Genomic DNA, 21,905 nt, shown 5'->3' with positions numbered 1-21,905 from the left:
TCTTCAAAAAACAAACTTGTTTTCCTGTCCTGTGCAGTCCCGAGGCTGTGTTCAGGTTGGAGGTGCTGCTCACTGCTGTGGTTTCGGGGGGTCCCTTCCTCCCACATCCCTGCTCTGCGGTGTGGGTCACGCTGTGTGGGTCACAGTCGGGTCTGTGCTCAGCATGAGGGGGGAGAATTAGGCCGAGCATCTTCTTATTTATTTAAATATATATATATATTTATTTATTTTAAATTTTAGAGAGAAAGGAAGGGAGAGGGAGAGATAGAAACATCGATGAGAGAAAATATTGACTGGCCGCCTCCTGCACAACCCCCACGGGGATCAGGCCCACAACCTGGGCATGTGCTCTGACTGGGAATCGAACCCGTGACCTCTTGGTGCCGCTCAACCACTGAGCCACACGGGCCGGGCTGAGCATCTTCTTTAAGCAGAGAGAGGATTTGCTCACAGGCCACATCCAGCTGCAGTGGGGGATGAGGGGGGGCCTCCCAGGACAGGCAGCCTGAACCCCTTCCCCAAGAGGCAGGTCCGGCCTTGGGTTCAGTCGCTCCATCCTGACCTGGTCACGTCTTAGTGTCCATGTTCGTGTCCGTGTCCGCGTCCGCAAGCAGGTGTCGATGGCTTGAAGAACAGCAGTCAGACCAGGCGCCCCTGGTCCTCCTGCTACTTCCCAGAGAAGGAAACACACTGGGAAACAGCTCCACCCTGTGTCGGAGGTCTTGCAGGCCCTGGGCAGGAATGAATGGGATGGGAAACGGTGGAGCGTTGTCAGGTTCAGGGTCGGGGGACAGTGAACAGCGGCCACGTTTGTTCGGGAGATGCACGGTCGCGGTTGCGGGGGCCGGGCCCTGGCCGGCCCGGTGAGGCCTCTCACTGTCCACCTCCCCTCGCTGGGCCGTCCGTCAGCCACACTGGCCGCTTCCCTTCGCCGTGTAGAGAGTCGGCGGTAGAAGGCCAGGGCCTTGGGACAGGCAGGTTCCTGGGAAGGGTTCTTTAAATGCGTTCAAAGTTAATTGTATCGATGAAGTAAAGGTGAGCAAAACCTCAAACAAAAAGACACTTCTCAAGTAGAAAGAGACGTTTTCTCCTGTCTTAGTTTATTCCTATGCTCTTTCCACAGAAGAATCGTAACGTGTGAAAACTCTGGGTGCTCATTCCTTTGCCTTTGTTCTTACATTTAAAGTGATGCTGCTGTTTTCTTATGCACCTGCTAAAGTGGTAATATAGGTATGTACATAGTACGTACAGTGCTGGCTGGTTTTTGGGTCGCGGGTTTGATTCTTGGTCAAGGGCACATACCTGGGTTGCAGGTTTGATCCCTGGCCCCAGTCAGGGTCGTGCTGGAGGCAACCAATCGATGTGTCTCTCTCACATCAAGGTTTCTCTTTTTCTCTCTCCTTCCTTCCCTTGTACTCTATCAAAAAAAAAAAAAAAATCAGTGGGAAAAAATCCTTGGGTGAGGATTAAAATAAATAAATAAATAAAGAGTAGGCACAAATCCTGTTCATTGTGGAAATGACACAATGTAGCAATAGTCTGCTGATCTATGGGTTAGTTGCCTAACAACCCAGGAGTCATTTCACATAGGACATCTAAGTCCCCTGTTGGTTTTGTATGAGCTTCTGCTTATCGAGAAGGTGACCAGGTTGCCTGTGACCGGCCTTCCGTACATGGTTCTACGGGAAAACTGATTTCCGCTTGTCTCTATCGGGAATAAGCCACATACAGAACCAAACGGAGTCAGTTCATTGGTTCTCACTACATACTGAACACCTGCTTTTTAAGTCTCTGTGCGTGATACCAAGATGTGTGAGGGGCCCTGGTTGATGAGCCAGTGGGGCAGGTCCTGCTCTGTACAAATATCCGAGCTGCAGTGGGAGAGAGAGTCCCGGCGGCAGTGCCGACACAGTGGACAAGGAAGAGAAGGGCTGCATTTCTGGTCACTGCTGCCCAGCTGGGCCACGATGATGCCTCATGAAAGCTCAGTAATTGTCATTCTAACCGTTAGTGCCGTTCCCCCTACAGAAGTTAAGATGAACATGGCTTTGTGCCTTCAGATTCAGCGTCACAACAGAGCAGACCATGAGGAGCCTTGATGGAGGTGCTGCTTCCCGGACTTACTGCGAAAATGGAGTGAGAGGCTGTGTGACAAATCTAAAAAATCTTGTTTGGAACTATGCAGACTGTTCAGATAGTTGCTCCTCTGACTTGTTGCCTAGTGGTGATGAGTGTCCGGTGGCTGCTGAATGAATGCAAGTGTAGGCAGCTGACTGCCTGCCTGCCTGTCTGTCTGTGTCTGTTGGGCTGTGTGGGTCTGTCACCGTGAGCGGCATGGTCCTGAGCTCTCCAGGACTGAAGCAGCGGTCACTAGCGCAGCTGAAGTCCATGCACAACCCGTGGCTATTTTCTGACTTGAGCCCGTGTGCACAGACTTAAAGATGACCCGTGGGGTGGTGGGGTGCTCTGTGGGTGATGCACTCCCGTGGGGGTGCAGGGCTCCCTCCTCAGCCTGCTGGGACTGCAGGTCCCTCCCTCATGCTGGTCAGTGCCGACTGCAGACATCCAACTGCTGTCCTTCCTTATTCTCTCCCTTCTTTTAGAAACAGGAGGAATCAGGGAAAAACAATCGTGTGAGACAAAACAGCAGCTCCTTACTCTGCCACCTGCTTAAGCCAACCGAGGCTGGCTGGTTGCAGAGCTCATTCTGTGAGTGGCTGGCGGAGGGGCTGTCAGCCGGCTGCTGTGATGTCACTGCAGGTCATGTGGTGCGCTGTGGGCAGCGGGACTGGCCGCCCGGAGCACATGGACCGCAGTCTCAGGCTGTAATTGGAAAGTCGGCTGCTGTCTCGGAGGCATCAGCCTGCGGGGAGCTGGGGGCTCCGACTGTGGCTCTGGGCCCCCCTGCTGCATGACTCAGGCACTGGGTACCGGAGGCTGCTGCTCCCAGTAAGTGCTTCAGGGGGGCCGTTGGGGGCTTGGGGAGGCGGGAGGAGGTGTTGCTGGGACTGCGGGTCCTGGGAGCCCTTTGTAAACGGTCTCCCCAGATCTGGGTGGGGCAGCCTTGCTCCCCAGCCATCCCGGGGCTCACAGGCAGCGCCCATGATGTGCCTTCGCCCTGATTTCGGCTTCTCACGGAATGTGTTTTTGTGATTTGCGTTTTCTAGTTGTGTGAATTGGGGCAGATTTGCCAGATGTGGTTCAAGGGAGAGATCCGACTCCCACACCCGGTGGACGGTGTTCTCGGAGTGGTCGCAGGGATGGGCAGGGTGGTGCCTCCCGCCAGCCCCGCTTCTGCTCCAGACGCTGCAGAAACAGTCAGTGCTCCCTGCTCCGAGAAAGCGGGGCCACCCCGGGGTCTGGCTGTTTCTGGTCAGCTGCAACAACGCCTTCTAAAGGGTCATGTGGGTCTGAGGCCGTCACAGCGGCCAAACAGGTGCCGGCTGTGGAAGGTGATGGAGTTCTCCCTCCTCCCCCAGAAGACCGTCTTCCCTGCTCCAAGGGGCGGCTGGGGAGGGGTGGGAGGCTGGGGTGCGCTCTCTGAGCCGGGGCAGCATCCCAGCGGGCTGGGGTGTGGAGGGAGAGCCCCCTGTGCCATGTTTAGGTCTGCAGCGCAGGGAGCAGCCAGCCACACCTCACTGTCCTCCTGGGCAGAGCCCCGAGGTGCCTGGAGACCGGACATGCGGGGTGCGGGCAGGCCGTGGGGAGGGGGCTGCTGTGCCGGGTGCTTTTCTGCGGCCGCTCCCGGAGCTCCGGGCTGCGGCTGGAAGTTCACAGCAAGACGGGCGAATACGAAACCATTAGGCTGGGTCCCTGAGTACCGGGGAAATATTCTTTTGTTTTGTTTGCAGGGATAACCCCGGTCTCTGCAGAAACGGGGCTCCGGGGCCAAAGACAGCCTCGGGGCGTCCGGGCCTGGAGGGAGGGCGGGCGGGCGAGGCGCCGGGCCTGCGGCGGCTGGGGCGGCGGAGCCACGGGGGCCGGAACCGGGCGCACTGGCCTGGTCCCCGCGAGCAGCCCTGCGCGCACATCTGGCTGCTCCAGCGGTGGGGCCGGGAAGCGAACCCCCGTCGGAGGCAGGTTCCGGCGGCCACACCCTCGCCTCGGGCCGCGGGGGGAGTGGGCTCTGCGGTCTCCGTCACCGAGCAGCTGCCGGCCGAGCCCCACAGGGCGTGGGGGTGCTCCTCCCGCCCCCAACCCCGGGAGGGAGGCCACACCCCCGCTTGGCCACACGCCAACGACCAGCTCCCTGAGCCACGCCCGCGCCCGGGCGCTGATTCCTTGGCCATAAGACCCGGGAGCCTCATCGCCCTGTGAGCACCAGCGCCCGCTGTCGGGGTACAGATGCCGGTTCGGGAGGCCAGAGTTCCAGCTCTCAAAAATTAACGCTTGCGATGCGGAGGCGGCATCACGTGGCCCTTTCCCGGCTCAGTCCCCTGAGCTCCAGCCCTGCGCCAGCTCCCGGTCTGTTCCCTTCCCGCTGGGATCACTGCAGAGGGCCGGCCCCGCCCCTGACCACGCCCCAGGGCAGGCCACGCCCAGCCCCCCAGCCCCCAGGGATGACCACGCCCCAGGGCAGGCCCCGCCCCCACCCCACCCCACCCCAGGGATGACCACGCCCCAGGGGCAGGCCACGCCCCAGCCCCCAACAGGCCCCAGGGTGACCACGCCCCAGCCCCCCCTTATGACCCAGGGGACCGACCACGCCCTAGCCCCTCCATGACCCAGGGGGCTGACCACGCCCTAGCCCCCTACCAGGCCCCAGGGGCCGACCAGGCCCCAAGGGAGCCTACCACGCCCCAGCCCCCCACTACTACCCAGGGGGCTGACCACGCCCCATCCCCCCCAGGCCCCAGGGATGACCACGCCCCAAGGGAACCGACCAAGCCCCAGCTCCCCCAGGCCCCAGGGATGACCACACCCCAAGGGAGCCGACCACACCCCAGCACCCCCCCACGATCAGGGGGCCGACCACACCCAGGCTCCACCTCTCGGGGCCCCAGCGGTGGGTATTCGAGGGCCCAGCACCCAGACCCCAGGCTTCCCCCCAGCGCACCTGCAATCACATAACTCAGGGGAAGAGCGTTTTCCTAGAAAACGGGTGTTTTCGATTCCGGGTCCTACGGGAAGGTGAGGTTCGCTGTCCTGAGAACACGCAGAACAGGTGACAAGTCCTTAGAAAGACAAGAAGCGCATTTCCTCAGGGGCGCCCACGTCTAGTCTCCGCGCTGGCCGTTGTCTCCAGTCCTGCTCGCTGGGCGTGGGCCCGGTGTGGAGGGAGGGGTCGGGTCCTCGCGGCGGCTCCAACACCGGAGAACGTGCAGAGACTTCTTCCCTCCCGCGTGGGCCGCACCAGTGCTCTGTCTTGAGGCAGGACCCGTGCTGACGGAGGGTCAACCCCACGGACAAGATGTTCGATGTAAAATCAGGTTCCAGCCTAACTCGCTCTCTGTGGATGACCACTGGGCCCAAAAGAGGTTCTGCAAAGGGTCCTTGCGGACGGAAGGTACAGCAGAGAGCGCAGGACGGTGTCTGCCTGCGGAAGGCTGGCGAGGTAGCCAGGCCTGGGTGCCCCACCGCGGAAGCAGCCCCCCCCCCCAGGGCAGGGTTCACATGTGAGTTCGGATTCAATACAAACATGAACACATGTGGCCCGGAAGGCATCTTTGTCAGGGCCGTCTGTGTAGCAGTAGCTGCATCATCACCCTGGGTGTTGTTTAATGACAGAAGCCTGGCCGCAGACGGGGCCCTCGGAGTCCACCCGCCGCGGGCACGAAGCAGCGGCCACTGGCCTGAGGCGGCTCTCCGTTCTGGACGTGACACGCCAGGCACATATCGGGACGGATTAGTTCTGGGAGCTCTGAGTGGTCCCGGCTGGAATAAAGGGCCTCTGTTCTCAGGCGCCTGTGTGTTCCGCTCGGTCACAGATGCTGCGCGTGTGACATTTCTACACGGTGACATCTTGCGGGAACTCGGGGGCTGGCTTCTTACTTAGGCTCCAGGTTATGGAGGAGGAAAAGGGAAAGTAGGCACTCATGTTTGTGACACGGAGACTCTCCAAATGAAGATATTATTCTTTTGGAAAAGATGGCACCAGAGGAAATGCAGTCACCACTCCATTTAGACAAAAGCACAGCAAATGTCTCTTGTAAACGAATCAACAGACACAAGTGAGTCTAATGTGCTCTCAGCCAAAAGCTTTTCAGGCCTATCACGGGGCAGTGGGCCTCGGCCCTCCCTAGACTCAGCTGTGGTCTGTGTCCCGAGGGAGCTGAGGTCGCTGTGGACTGTGCTGGTACCTCTGACGTGCCGTCCGGGGTCCGTGGAAGTTATGGGCTGATTTTTCTGATCATGAAGTTGAACTTCTGTGTTCTAGTCTGTTCTGATGAATGCTGTTTTTTTAGGGCAATCTCTTAAACCTCATTCACACCAAATCGCTCGAACTGTTTAGATGGAGGGCTTCCCCGTGAAAACTGTGTCTACTGGTTGTCCCTTGGGCTCTGGGTTTGAGCAGGTCTTCAGCGTGTTTTGGCCGTGGTTGTGACGACCTGTGGCACACTACCCTCGCCAGTCCCACGACAGCCTGTGAGCAGATTCGGCAGAAAAACAGTTCTGTGTGTGTTGGTGTAGAGAGAGGCTGTCCACGGTCCTCAGTGGAAAAGAAAATTCCGTCATGCAAGACCCAGATTTTGAATTTGGATTTTGTGGATGTCAGCAGGGTCGTGATAATAACGAGAATCACAGCGACTGCCACCTGCCGAGCTCCCGATTTGCTCTCGGGCCTGTCACAGCGCTTGGGCTCGGGTTCCAGCCGGGTCTGGCTCAGTCCGAAGCTCAACCTGTTGTAACCGATGCTGTCGAGTTGTGCACACAAACATGAAGGTTGTGACAAAGACCTTGTCCCCATACAACACACACCTGGTGAGGGGCGGGGCCTGGGCCGACAGGTGAGGGAGCATGTCTTTCCTGGGGACAGTTCAGTTTGTTCATAAACTGTGGTGTGGTTAGAAGACATGGCATAGTTCTTCCAACTTTATCCAAGACCCTGTGGCGCTACAGTCAGACTAACTTGCCGTGTGAGGATTAGGGACTTTCTGTAGCAACCAGTGGTACTCAGTGCTCTAGAAACAATATTCTCAGACACCATTGCTGGCCGTCAGTTGTGTTTTCCTGGGGGGGGGGGGGGGCATTCCGCCCCTGACCTAGGGCCGCCTGCCCTGGACCTCAGCCACCGCCGTCTCCCGATGCTGCACGGTCACTGAACGGTGTGCACCTCGAGGCCCTGCCGTCTGAGGCGTAGCAGGATGCTCCAGAGCAGGATTTCCTTGACATTTTAAGAGAATATATTGTGGGAGAACAGCAGAAACATAGAAAACAAAATCTGAGTCATCCACACTGAGCTGCATGCCTTGCTTTTAACAAAGCGACGCCGCAGATCCTTGGCTGGAGCCGACCAGACACCTTGTCCGAGCCCTTCAAGTGCAAGACGGCCCCCGGCTCCAGAAAGTCCCGCCTTTTCTACCTGGTGATAGAACATCCGCCCTGCAGCCAGTAACCTTTCCCGGGGCCTCAGCCTTTCCCGGGGGCCTCAGCCTTTTCCCGGGGGGCCTCAGCCTTTCCCTGGGGCCTTGCACCTCTGGGTCTTACAATGCAGGAAACATCGAACCCTCCCCACCGAGGTGCAGAGTGAAAAGGGGAATTCTAGTCACACAATTATTTTGTTTGGCCCAAACGAGACGACTGTGTTCCCACACGGTACATTTCGTGCTGACTAAAACTTTATATATGAAAGCGTATTCTTTCTAGAAATAAAGCTAGTTGTAGAATAATACTGCAGCACTTTAAACACCTCGTCCTGGTCGTGCGCGGTATTCAATTTCAGGACACATTCTGTAAGAACATTTGGCTCAGATGTTACTAAAAATAATTGCTGCTCTAGAATTTCACGCAGGGAATGACATTCCATTGTTATCACACTTGCTTCATTTTCCATTGTGATTGAAAAGAAGAAATTTAGAAAAAATATTTAGAAAGGAGGTATTGGGGGGGAAAGAGGGGTCCTCTGTGATAATGTCAACAATAAAAAATAGACGTAAAGAAATAAACAGAAGTACTGGTGCTGTATCCGCTTCCGATGTGCTGCTCAGTTAAGTCGGCACCGTCGCTGTAGAGAGACAACTAGGTACTTGTGTTTAGGCACCAATCTGTTAAAATATTTAACACTTAATTTGGAAAAAAGGCAAGTTCCCCTAAAGACAGCTCCCCGGTGTGTTAGTCCGTCAGTACCTGGTGGGCAGCAGGTGGGCGGACAGAGGGTCCGTGGCTGCGGAAGGCAGGTCTCCCGCCACACGGTGGTTTTGGAAGGTGGTCTTGCCTGCGGTGTGAGCCCCAGAGACACGAGAGCCTGGCTCTCACCACGACAGCAACCTGACAGGCTGGAAGCGATAAGCCGACCGTGAGGGGGTGGGAAGGGGGGGCGGGGGCAGTCTTTCCCACCACAGCACCCCTGAAGCCCAGAGCCCCGGGGTGGGATCGGAAGATTCTGGGTCCAGACGTATCAGTGTAAATCTGGGGGAGCACCGGTGTCAGATTAATTTAAGTCCTGAGGGATAATCATAGTCGGCTTTAGTGATACGTGATACACACGGGTAGCTGTCCATTTTCCCTTTTCAATTTATGAAGGATTTACGTTTCTGAGTATATAATACACTGTCCCAAATTCAAAAGGTGTGTAGGGATACATAAGTCTTCCTTCTTCCCTGGTGCTCGTCACTGGTCCGAAGAAATGGTGGCCTCCCCCATGGACTGCTCTGGGTGCTCCAGTTACTATGTCCTGGGTGGTGTTCTGCTGATCGGTGCACACACAGTTGGCTAATTCTTTATTAAAAAAAATTTTTTTTCCTTTATTGATTTTATAGAGAGGAAGGGAGAGGAAGAGAGAGATAGAAACATGGATGAGAGAGAACATCGACTGGCCGCCTCCTGCACGCCCCCCACTGGGGATCGGGCCCTCAACCTGGGCGTGTGCCCTGATCGGAAATCGAACCGGTGACCTCTTGGTGCAGGGTCGACGCCCAGCCACGGAGCCACACCAGCTGGGCAAAGTTGCCTTGTTCTTTAAACAGATGTTTTAATATAAAATATTCAAACATGGACACGGTTAGAATGTCTGATGAACCCCAGATGCCTGTTGCTCAGCTACGTCACACACGTGAGCATCTTGGCGATCTCACCGTGTGTTAGGTGACATCGGGGGATCCGTTCACGCTGTTAGGTTGCTAGTGGCCCCGTGGTGATGTGAGAAAACCCTCATCCCTGAGCGATGCTGATGAACTCACGCGTCAGACGAGATCCGTCTGATGTTGGCGACCGACTTTAACTTTCGCCTGAAGGAGCAGGTGCGTGGGAGCAGTCGCTTGAACCGAGGCTGCAGGTGTAGACGTTGGGTGAATGCAGATTCACTGTCGGGCTTCTCTGCGACTGTGTGTGTTGGTGGATTTCCACGATCATACATTTGCTAATCTGGCTTCATCGAAGAGCCCCCCCCCCCCGGCGTGTTTTTAAACGAATTCTAGCCATCGTGTTGTTTCGCCCACTCGCATCTCAGGATGTCTGCCCAAAACACTTTAGAAATCACGACAGAAATCACTTCTGGTCACTTCAGAACACGAACAGTACTTCTCACAGACTCCCAAGCCCAGTCTGGCTTCCAGTTTCCCCGAGTCCCTCAACACGTCTTCGTGGTCGTCGTGTCTGGGTTAGGAGCTAAGCGAGGGCACGTGTGGCTCCGTGGAAACGCTTTTAAACTTTAATGATTCTCTTCCTCTAACAAGGAGCCGTTTGTGTGTTGAAGGAACTGGGTTATTTGTCCCGTGAGGACCAGGGCTGCGTCGGGGGCTCCGCCAGACCAGGTGTGTGTCTGCCCTGCGCCTTGGGCCCCACGGCAGGGGCGCCCGTGTCTCCTGTTCCCCTGAGTGACCTGAGGGGACCCGTGGGCTCGGCTGGTGTCGCCTGATCTGCTCGTTGAGGTTTCCCGTCAACATCTCGCCTGACGCTCTTGGCATCCGGAGAGCGGCTGCCTCGGCCCATCATCCCATTAAGGCTGCGCGGCGACTCCTGGCTCTTCCGGTTCCTCAGCGCCGTCACCTGGGACTGTTCCCGGGAAGCCGTCCTCCCAGCCTGTCCCTCAGCCCGAGGAAGTGGTTTATCCCTCTGAAAGGGCGGGTGGCTTTCATTGTCGCTGTTGGCTCCGTCCTGTCTGTACCGATAGAGTGTTTCTCCAGAAGTATTTTCCCTCCTGTATTTCCTTGTACACGGCTGCATTCACAACGCGCAGGAGTATGGGTTCTAGGAGAGTGTATTTCATTTTTTTTATTTTTTATTTATTTTTTTAGTCCAAGGACATTTTTTTTTTTTATATATATTTTGTTCAGATAGAGCGGGAGGGAGAGAGAGAGAGAGAGAGAGAAACATCAACGTGAAAGGGACACATCGAGTGGTTGCCACCCACACGACCCAACCAGGGCCAGGAACAAACTGCAACCGAGGCACATGCCCTTAGTGGGAACCGAACCCGGGTCTCTCCGGACTGCAGGCCGACGCTCTAACCGCTGAGCCAAACCGGCCAGGGCGGAGAGTGTATATCAGCAGAACAGTGGGATTGCGTACGGTCTGCACACTGGTTTGGTACGGACACGGGTTAGCATGAGGCGGGCTGGAATTTAACCCTGGATCACGTACCCTCCCGTGACCCGGGGAAATTACGTTCCTTTCTGAGCCTCATCCCCTCCCTTCCCGTGTGGGGGATAATGATAACACCACTCCCTTCCCTGCCTGAGGGTTCGGTGAAATCACCCGTGTGCGTGTGGCCCACACGGCGTGTGCTCGGGACGCTTGGCGGAGGGTCGAGGAGCCGGAGCCCGGCCCGGGCGATGCCCACGTGGACTGTGCACAGGCCGCTCTCCGCCTGTCTCCCCCGTCAGAGCAGCGATGGAGACTGTTCTTTCCACTGGACTGTCTTCAGGAACGAAAGACGCAAAGGGAGCCTGTCTCTGGGCGAGGCCGTGCTGTGCGCGTGAGTGTCTGTGGGGAGCCAGCTGTCCCCACCACGCTGCCCTCCGGGGGGGGCGGGCGCCTTTCAGGGTCCCCGTCCAGGGGACAGCAAACCGCCCGGCACTGAGCTGTGGGAACAGGGGTCCCGTCCCCTGCCCTGCCTCCGCCGCTCCACACACTCCGGTTCGGTTTTAGGTTCAGAAAGTCACCCTGATGTAACTGAATCCGCACTGTCCGGACTCCGTGTGGGGATGACAGAGTTGTGGCGAACGTGTCCCCACCAGCGTTACCCCGGAGCAGATGGCGCTGGCCTGACGTCCCCTTGCTGAATCCCTCTCCCACATCCGTGAGAGCACGGTCTCTCCTGCCCTGCGGTGCTTCTCGCCACGTGTTTGTCATCTCCAGGTTCCTCCTGCCCCGTGGACTTCAGGCTCCCGGCTCCCCCCCCCGGCCCCTTTCCGCTCTCAGAGGCACCGTCCACCTGCCCAGGGAGCAGGGAGATGGCCTCTGTTCAGGCGCCGGGCGCAGCCGCCGCACACGTCCATCCCCTGCACCTGGCTCACCGCCCGGGGTCAGTGTGCACACGGGGCAGGTTCGGTGCAGGGCGGGACCCCGCTGTCCTTGGCCGCCAGGGCGCAGGGCACAGGCGGGTCCCAGCAGGGCTGCGGAGTGAGCTGCTCTCACAGGGCAGCCGAGTCTCTGGAGAGGGTGGTGCTCATGCTCGGACACCCGGAGGACGCTTCTTAGGTTAAATGTGGTTCGTTTTGGACAATGCCAGGGGGTGCCGATTGGGGTTCAGGCTTCACCCACGCGCGGAAGGCGCTGCTGACCCAGAGGCACGAACAGGGAGAGGCCCGGGCCGGAGGCTGCTCCCGGCGGTTCTTTCTGACGGACGGCGGCTTCGGAAAGGACGCGTCCGGTGGGCGTTGGGTCCATCTGCACAGACCCCGCCCGGGCTCCCGCTGAGGAAAACCTCCGTGAGGCCGTGTGTGGTCTCCGGCTGGTCCGCAGCCTCTTTGTTGGGCAGTGGCCTGTCGCCTGCCTGTGGAGAAGGCGTGTCTGTCTGCTCCCCCTCATTCACGGGGTCCCTCTCTCCCAGTGCTGTCTGGGCCTGTCTGCTCCCCCTCATTCACGGGGTGCCTCTCTCCCAGTACTATCCGGGCCTGTCTGCTCCCCCTCATTCATGGGGTGCCTCTCTCCCAGTGCTATCTGGGCCTCTGCTCCCCCTCATTCACGGGGTGCCTCTCTCCCAGTGCTATCCGAGCCTGTCTGCTCCCCCTCATTCACGGGGTGCCTCTCTCCCAGTGCTGTCCGGGTCTGGGCCGGGGCCGTGGGCGGAGGAACCACACAGTCCTGCCCTGGGGTGGCCCCAGCATGCGGCCTGGCCTCCCTGGGCCCTCCCTCAGTGCTCAGTCAGAACGTAGGCCAGGCCCAGGAGCGAGCATTTCCACAGCAGGTCTGCACACGGCTCAGGTGGGAATGTGGGGGACAGGACTGCTGGAAGGAGCTACCCCGGAAAGCAGACCTATGTCCCCCAGCAAGCCAGGCCCGGGGGCGGGGCAGGGCAGGAGGGCAGGCAGGCCAAGGGCTGGCACCTCCAGAGACCCCAAGACTTTGCCCCCGGTGTCGGGTTGGGTGGAGCTGACAGGTGACATCGTGAGGACTCAGGGGACAGGAAATGTGGGGACTGCACAGCAGGGCTGAGGGCACGCAGGCCTCGCCCCCCGGCGCCACTGGAACTCCATCCAGTCCGACAGTCTCGTGGGGCCCTGGCCCCTGGAGGGAGCAGAGGCCCCTGCGCCCCGGGCCCGGCACAGCCAGCTCAGCTGCCGCTCAGACGCACACCTTCCCTGCGGCTCCCCCTGGGCCCTGGTTCCTGCCCGCGTCCACCGAGCACCCGCGGCCCCGGCCCACAGGGGACACTCTGGAAGCCTGGCAGCCGGTCCCTGAAGTGCCCTCGGGCGGGAGCTTCTGTGTGGGGAGATGATGCTCCCTCAGCTGTGACCTGTGATCTGCACGGTGTGCCCACCTCCCTGCAGAGGATGAGCCTCCACCTCACTGCCCACGTGAGGGCCGGACAGACCCAGGGTGCAGCCCGTAGGCAGCTGTGTCCGTCCCCAGACGGACAGACAGACAGACCTCTGCGCAGTTGGAAGCGGAATGGCTCCCCGCCTCACGGGACGGACCCCTGCTTCACACAGGGGGTCAGAAGGCCTTCATCTCGTAATTATCAACCAGTTTAAAATGTTAGCAGAGCCCTGGCCAGCTTGGCTCAGCGGTTAGAGTGTCGGCCCACAGACCAGAGAGTCCCGGGTTCGATTCCAGTCAAGGGCACACACCTCGGGTTCGGGCCCTGGTCGGGGTCCTGTGGGAGGCATCCAGTCGATAGGTCTCTCTCACATCGACGTCTCTCTCTCTCTACCTCTCTCCCTCCCCACTCTGTCTGAAAAATAAATGGGTAAATATCCTCAGGTGAGGATTAAAAAAATTAAATTAAAAAAAATAAGATGTTAGCAAAAAACCCTTCGAACTGTGTCTGGGGCTCTGGCTGAAAGAGCCGTGTGACTCGACTCTTTCTCAGATGCTGGCACTGCTCCATGACGTGGTGGATGGCAGACACCTGGCTCACAGGCACCTGGCTCACACACACATGGCTTGCAGACACCGGGCTCACAGACACCTGGCTCGCACACACATGGCTTGCACACATCTGGCTCGCACACACCTGGCTTGCACACACCTGGCTCACAGACACTGGGCTTGCAGACATCTGGTTTGCACACACCTGGCTCGCAGGCACCTGGCTCACAGACACCTGGCTCGCAGACACCTGGCTTGCACACACATGGCTTGCACACATCTGGCTCGCACACACCTGGCTTGCACACACCTGGCTCACAGACACCTGGCTCGCAGGCACCTGGCTTGCACACACCTGGCTTGCACACATCTGGCTCGCACACACCTGGCTTGCACACACCTGGCTCACAGACACTGGGCTTGCAGACATCTGGTTTGCACACACCTGGCTCGCAGGCACCTGGCTCACAGGCACCTGGCTCACACACACATGGCTTGCAGACACCGGGCTCACAGACACCTGGCTCGCAGACACCTGGCTTGCACACACATGGCTTGCACACATCTGGCTCGCACACACCTGGCTTGCACACACCTGGCTCACAGACACTGGGCTTGCAGACATCTGGTTTGCACACACCTGGCTCGCAGGCACCTGGCTCACAGGCACCTGGCTCACACACACATGGCTTGCAGACACCGGGCTCACAGACACCTGGCTCGCAGACACCTGGCTTGCACACACATGGCTCACAGACACCTGGCTCGCAGGCACCTGGCTTGCACACACCTGGTTTGCACACACCTGGCTCACAGACACCTGGCTTGCACACACCTGGCTCGCACACGGCCTGGTAGTCTGGAACCAGAAGGAGATCAGGGAATGGGAGACCAATTTCCTTCTTTCTGCATAACGAGGAGCAGGAGGCCTGCCTCTTCCTAGAATCCTGCCACGGGGCCTGGAATGCGGACGTCTCGTGCCTCCTTGTTGGAGGAGTCCCCCAGCTCCGCCTGTTCCCAGGTACAGGTGTGCGGCCTGAGCACCTGGCCCTCCATCAGCACTGCCCTCACCAGCTGTGTCTGCACGTGAGCCCCTCCGAGGGCAGGTTGAGGCGGGGACTCCCCGCAGACCCCACTGAAAGCCAAGCCCAAACCATCAACGTAATTTGATTATTTTCATTAAAAGTCACATGTGCTTCTTACAAAAAAAATTCAAGAGATGACATGTTTGAAGTAAAAGTTGAATGACCCTCACCCCAAATTATTTCCAGTGTCAACAGCTATCAGGTACTTCTCTTAAAATGACATCCCCACCGAAGAAAGCGATAGTTCAAACCTCTGAAAACTGGAGTCGTTTCTTTCCGTTTAACCACCGGGCAGTCTGAGGTCCCAGGGCCGTGGCACACACTTAGTGGCTGGAAGGAGCTCGGGTCAGAACTGGCGGTCCGATGCCAGGTCCCAGAGGGGCCGCAGGTGGTTCCTCCCCGGGCTGGGGGCCCAGCCCACCGCCCTGCCTTTTCTGGGTTCTCTGTCGCCTGCGTTTCTTGGCTTCTGGCCCGTCCTTGGTATTCAGAGAACATCACTCCGCCCTCCGGTCCCGTGGTCCCGTGCCTGTGCTTGGCCGGCCTGGCTGTCCCCCTCGCAAGGCCCTGTGAGGACAGGGGCCTGGGTGACTTTGCCAGGTCAGAGTCCTCAGCGTAGTCTGCACGGCCCCTCCACGCGGCTGGGGGATTCGGGCGGGAGAATTCATAGCACCTCAGGCCCTCCCTCAAGCCCTTCCTGTTTCTACCGGAACCAGGAGCCCCAGTAGGGTTCTCGGGGGCATGTTTCCACACAGGGGCTCCGGGCCCTGCGGTGTCGACAGTCCCCCTAAAACAGGGTTCAGATCAGCAGGAAAACTGACGCGCTTTCTGCCGCCTTCACCCCGACCTGCAGGCACGCGGGGCAGCCCTCCGAATGCCCCGCCTGTCTGCTCCCCAAAGGCATTTTGCAGGGAGATCTTTTCCCTGTTTTTAGCAGAATGGCTGCGGATGATTTTCGCAAGGACACCAACGCGCCGTGTTGGGCAGATGTCCGTAGTGTGGCGTTTCTTTCTGAAATGTAGTTACACTGCTCTGGGAAGTAAGCAAACGGGGGCACGTGCACGTGTGAGGGCTCATCACGACCCGTCCACGCATGTCCACCGACGTAAAATTGAGACAACTCTCGAGGACACAGGGACAGCGAGGAAAAGCTGAAAACTCAGGGAGATGCTGAGGGCACAGGCCGGACCTCAGTGAGTTCAGAGGGGCCGCGTTCTGAAAACCGGCTGCGTCAAGTCTCACACGTTGGGTGGAGGATGCAGTCGGGCGCTAAGCCCGTTGGTGCCTGGACAGGAGCAGGGGCTCTTGATCTCAGTATCTGGGAAATGGTGTCAGCTGCCCACATGCGGTAGAATTCCTCCTTCACGTAGGACCAGAGCGAACTTCGCGCACAGGCTCTCGGGACTCGACCTTGGGCTTGAAGGATATTCTGTTCCACTCCTCTTCACAAAGCATTTCGGAGGGAAATGTCTCCGGCCGGCCTCGGCGCACGCCCACCGCCCGTGGCGTGACCTGGGTGAGGAAGGGCGCAGCCGGGCAGGTGGACAGGGCTTCCCGGAGCCCTGCTCTGCTAACGGTCGCAAAGCAGCCAGCACGCATTTCTGTGGCGTGTGCTTAACGGTGGACGTGGGCATAAAGCTGCACCAGCAGGTGGGAGACCGGCGTGGACGCTCGCGAAACCCATGGCCTGGTTGCCGGGACAAGACGTGGACTCGATCCGGAACCACTCATCTGAAGGTGGGCTGACGCCGTGGCCTGTAGCCGCCGAGTGCCGCCAGCAGGGCTGGGCGTCACATCAGGGAAAACTCGGCTCCGTGGACATGTTTCTCCCTTCGGCTGCAGTTTCAGCAGAAGGAAATGGGTTTCCGTGGGAATCACAGGTTCCGATGACCCCAGGGAGTGATGACCTGCGCACAGACACCACGTACCAGGCGGCGCCCCGTGTCACTGCGGGAAGCGCGCTGACCCTCGCGGCCCCTCCTGTGCGCCTGCGTGGGTTCGTGTGGCCGGCACCCGCACGGGCTCCGCAGTGTCAGTCTGGAGATACCTCTCACGTGCAAAACGGTGCTGAATCGTTTACAAACATGTGGATTCCCAAGGGTTACTTTTTTTTTTTTATCCTCACCCGAGGATATTTTTCCATTTTTTGTCCAGATAGAGTGGGGAGGGAGAGAGAGAGAGAAACATTGATGTGAAAGGGACACATCGAGTGGTTGCCACCTGCACGACCCAACCAGGACCGGGGACAAACTGCAACCGAGGTACGTGCCCTTAGCGGGAACCGAACCTGGGTCTCTACGGACCGCAGGCCGACGCTCTAACCGCTGAGCCAAACCGGCCAGGGCCCAAGGATTACTTTTAAAAAATATATTTTTATTGATTTTTAGAGAGAGAGGAAGGATGAGGGGGAGAGACAGACATCGACGAGGGACTCTCGGCCAACTGAGCCACGCTGGCCAGGGCCCAAGGCTTATTGTTAAATGTTGGGGGTTTTCTTGGGATGTTGTCTTGACTCTGGAGGTGTGAGGGTCGGACAGGATGCACCCCGACCTCCGCCGGCCTCCTTCCTGTGCTGCTGCTGGGGGCGCCCAGCCCGGCGCGGGTCCCTGAGCCTCAGGGTTCCTCCGAGTCACTGCGACTTGACTCACACCTGGGGTGCGCGTGCAAAGTCGGGGTCCTGACCCTGAAATCCGTCCTCAGCTCCCCCCTCCTTGCTCGGGAAGGGGCTGCCCACTGGTCCCCAACCTTTCTTTCCGGTTGCCACCCCACAGGCGCCCACCCAGCTTCCTCCCCGACTTGTTCCGCCGCAGGGCCGCCTCCCTCCCTCTCAGCCCGGGGGCTCCCCCTGCGGGTTTCTGAACCCGGCGCTCAGTGTGCCCGGCTCAGGACGGGCCTCAGTCTGGGGGCTCGTTGCTCCTTATCCTGCCCTCGTTTCCTTCCTCCTCCTCCTGGCTCACCTCGTCCCCTGATGGCCCTGCCCTGGTCGGAGGGGGAGCTGCAGTCGCGAAGGGCCCCCCGACACTCGGTCTCCTCTCCCCATCTCCCCTAAGCTGTTGCCTTTGCTGCTCAACCCAGGTGGGCTGCTCACCAACCAGGGCCCGGAAGGGATGAACGTGCTCATGACATTTCTGCTCCAACCGCATCTGCGAGGGTGTGGTCACCTGGCCCCCTGGACAGCGGGGCCGGGGCTCTGGAAACACTGAGTTTATAACTCGAAAGGGGGGGTCCCTGGGCAAACGTAGTGTCTGCTGAAATCCTTCAGCCCTCTGCCCCGAATTTATCCACGCGGATGCTGGGAGACGCCTTCCCTCCCCCGCCCGCCCCTCGCCCCTTCTGTAGGTCCACGGGACTGTTGCAAAGTCACCTTGACGGAGGTGTGGTCGGCACGCACATCGGTGAGTCAAGGGTGTCTGGACAGGGTGTGCATTGTGCAGGGACCCCTCTGGGTGACGACACACAGGCCGCTGACCTCTGTGTGCTGCAGACGCCTCACGCTGGACGTGTTGGAACCAAACAGCCGGACACTCCGGGGAGAGCCAAGTGCTCCAAGGACAAATCTCGTCCTTCCTCCCGCAGCGTCTCAGCCCCACCGCCCATCCCCCGCCACCGACCCCTGTGGTCACTGAGTCGGCGCGTCCTCGGGTCTCCGTCCACCCAGCCCTCCAGCTCCACCCCGTGTCCCTCCAGTGGCCTCCCGGCCGGTCTCCAGGCCAAGTTCCTCCCGGATGCCGGTCTCCACGTGCCGAGTGTTCATCTTCTGGAGCTCAGGGGGGGACCCCATCCTCGGCCTGCAGGGACCCTCCATTTGCTCCTGCAGATCTTTAAATATGGTTTTTAAAAAACAAATTGTAGTTTGGCTGGTGTGGCTCGGTGGTTGGGCGTCGACCCAGCACCAAGAGGTTGCCGGTTCGATTCCCGGTCGGGGCACCTGCCCAGGTTGTGGGCCCATCCCCAGTGGGGGGCCTGCAGGAGGCGGCTGATCAATTTCCTCTCTCATCAGTGTTTCTCTCTCTCTTTCACCCTCACTTCCTCTCTCTCTAAAATCAATAAAGAAAAAAATTAAAAAACAAAAAACCCGAATTCTACCCCAATCCCCCAACATGAAAGACGCACACTGCTTGTGTGAGCATGTCCCCTGGGTTTGGTTTGAAAATTGTTGGCCGACAGGGTTTTGTGTGATTCGTTGCTTGTGATTAGAAGGCCCTCCGGTCCTAGTCCAGCAGCCTGGCCCAAGTTCATCTTCAGGGTGTGTCCATGTCGTCCCGTGAGGTCACAGCGGGACCCCCAGCCGCCCCCCCGGGTGTCCGCAGTCGGCTGTTGGCTGGGAGAGGCCGGAGCCCTGGGGCAGCGGCCGGGATGACAGCTCGTCGGAGCTGTGGCTCCTCGTCGGAAAGCTGGGTTTGAGGGGAGGTCTGACATCAGCTCCCGGGACAGGGCCGAGCCTGGGGGAGCCAGCCCCTTCCCCCCTTCGCGAACGCCACTCACTCTGTCGTTTTAGTGACGGCCTCAGAAAGCAGTAGTTCCCGTCTGTGCTGTGCAGACTGAGGGCTTTATCACTGTATTTGTGGGTGCGCGGGGTGTCCCAGCTGCTGGACGCCCCTGAGCTCCTTGCAGGAAGGGCCCTGACTCCCCTGTGAGCCGTAGCTCCTGGCAGAGCAGACGAGAAATAAATGCCTGTGAAGTCCAGTTGCATTGAAATGGATCAGAATGGACAGAAAAGTGAAGATCAGCAGTTTCCTCTGGTCTGCCCCACCCTGTCCGTCAGGACTGGGGTGGGGTCTGCAGGCCCGTCAGGACTGGGCTGGGGTCTGCAGGCCCGTCAGGACTGGGCTGGGGTCTGAGGCCCGTCAGGACTGGGGTGGGGTCTGCAGGCCCGTCAGGACTGGGCTGGGGTCTGCAGGCCCGTCAGGACTGGGCTGGGGTCTGCAGGCCCGTCAGGACTGGGCTGGGGTCTGCAGGCCCGTCAGGACTGGGGTGGGGGGTCTGAGGCCCGTCAGGACTGGGGTGGGGTCTGCAGGCCCGTCAGGACTGGGCTGGGGTCTGCAGGCCCGTCAGGACTGGACTGGGGTCTGCAGGCCCGTCAGGACTGGGGTGGGGGGTCTGCAGGCCCGTCAGGACTGGGCTGGGGTCTGCAGGCCCGTCAGGACTGGGGTGGGGGGTCTGAGGCCCGTCAGGAGCGGGTCGGGGTCTGCAGGCCCGTCAGGAGCGGGTCGGGGTCTGCAGGCCCGTCAGGACTGGGCTGGGGTCTGCAGGCCCGTCAGGAGCGGGTCGGGGTCTGCTGGGTGCAGAGCTGTCTGTCCTGAGAGGAACAGTCTTCGCGTCTGGAGGCGAAGCAGCAGCCCCGGGCTGAGGATGCACAGCCCTGCGGTTACCCCAGGCGGTGATGGCTTCGCGGGGAGAAGGCTGCTTCGTATTCACACTCACTGAATGTGCGAGGGATTTCCAGGGCTCTGCGTGGAGGACCAAGTGAAGTGGGGCTCACTTTCAAAACACCGACACGGGTTCCCACGCGACGACGTCACCCCTGATTCTGCGGAGGACCTTTGGGCTCAGGCCGGGGCGGGCGTGTCTGCCACAGAACCGGGCTCCCGTGGGCTTTCTCCTGTCAGCCGGAGGCACGTCCCTCCTCTGGCTCCTCTTCAGTGGGGTCAGCACGTTCGGTTAGCTGAGCCACTGCGGCCACTCGAAGCCTGTGGCTCAGTCGTGTTCCCAGAGTCACAGGATGGAGCCGAGGCCCCTAGGACTTTCCCTCCTGTGACTCAGAATCTGTTCCACCGAACCGACTCCCCGGCCCTTCCCTCTGCCCCGGGCAGCCACCTTCACTGTCTCTTTCTGACTGTGACCACGTCAGCCGCCTCCTGTGAGCGGACTCCTGTGTTCGACCCTTGGTAGCCGGCTCAGTTAGCTCAGCATGAAGTCCCCGAGATCGTCCCTGTCGCCGCGTGTGACAGGATTTCCTTCTGCGTGAAGACGGCTTTCCACTCACACAGGGACCCCTGTGCTCTGCATCCGTCGCGGACGGACGCTGGGCTGTTTACACCTCTGGGTACCGTGACTGAGGGGCGACGACGACAGGCCTGCAGACCCCTCGAGTCCCCGCCTGGACTCCTTGCGGGTGAACACCAGAAGCGGGGTTGCCGGGCCCTACGGTGGCTGTTTATTCAGTGTCTGGGGAACCGCCAGGCATTCCGGGCTGTGCCCTGGCACCTGCCCGCCCACAGGCACAGAGTTCCACTTCCCACTCGCCCACGCCGACCGTTTCTGTCCCACTGACGGCGCCGTCCTGATGGGTGGCGTCCACCGGGCTTTGAGCGCGTGTTCCTGGTCATCAGTGGTCTTGACCTGTCCGTGGGCTTGTTGGCCCTGCGTCCGTCTCCTGTGGAGAAGTGTCTACTCCAGTCCTCTGTTCCTTTAAATTGGACGTGGCTGTCCAGTGGCAGACGCTCCTTTTATATTGTCAGAAGTGAGGGTCACGGTCACATCCTCCGTTCCCGCGGTTGCTGGTTCGCCGTCACTGGTTTTTCTTCCCCGACACGCACGGGTTTTACAGCTTGTCTGTTTGGATTCTGTTGCTGCCGCATCCAACTCCTGTATTCACCTTAAATACGACTGGTCTGGGTCACACGGTCTGAAGACTCGAAGGCTCTCTGTCCCCTCAGACCACTCAGTCCCGGAGTCGGTCTTGTCTCCCTTCACCCATCAGGGCTCCGTTCGTCATTCCTGACCCTCTCTGCGCGCCCGGTCACCCCCCGGCCTCACCCCACCCCGGGTGTCGCTACCCTCCTGGGCTGGTGAGGGCACGGCCTCCCGTGGCCAGTCTGTTTGGAGTACTTAGTCCCCGTCGCTGTCCAGAAACGTCTGAGTGTTTCTGATCTGGCTGTAACTGGCCTTCCCAGCTTTTCCGTCGTTTCTTCCTCCCCCCTCGCCGACTTGGAGTTCTGGGACAGGCCCATTCCGTGCCCTCGTGCCCTCGTGCCCTGGTTTCCTGACCTGCCTGTGTGGGTCTTCTGCTGGGAACACGTCAGGCTGCTGCAGGCCCCTCCGGTTGTCACGCCCTCGGGGCACCCACTGTTTCTTCTCTGCGCCCCGCGTCTCGGGAGCTCAGCTTCCGCTCTGACCTGTGTGCTGAGGTTCCGCAAACCCGCACCTCAGTGCCTGAGGGCATCACAGAGGTTCAGGGGACCGGTGAGT

The 21,905-nt window shown here is 59.4% G+C and overlaps 1 protein-coding gene across 1 annotated transcript in view; it reads left to right on the top strand.

Annotated features, from left to right (window-relative positions):
* The first annotated feature begins 2,837 nt into the window (after positions 1-2,837).
* Positions 2,838-21,905, top strand: part of ANK2 (ankyrin 2) — a 304,698-nt gene continuing 285,630 nt past the window's right edge. The window contains exon 1 of the mRNA XM_036241837.1: positions 2,838-2,949. The gene's annotated coding sequence lies outside the window, so the exon portion shown is untranslated. The remainder of the gene's footprint in view (positions 2,950-21,905) is intronic.

This window comes from Molossus molossus, unplaced genomic scaffold, assembly GCF_014108415.1.
Source record: "Molossus molossus isolate mMolMol1 unplaced genomic scaffold, mMolMol1.p scaffold_m16_p_4, whole genome shotgun sequence".
Lineage (NCBI taxonomy): Eukaryota > Metazoa > Chordata > Mammalia > Chiroptera > Molossidae > Molossus > Molossus molossus.
This window is presented reverse-complemented; position numbering and strand designations above follow the sequence as displayed.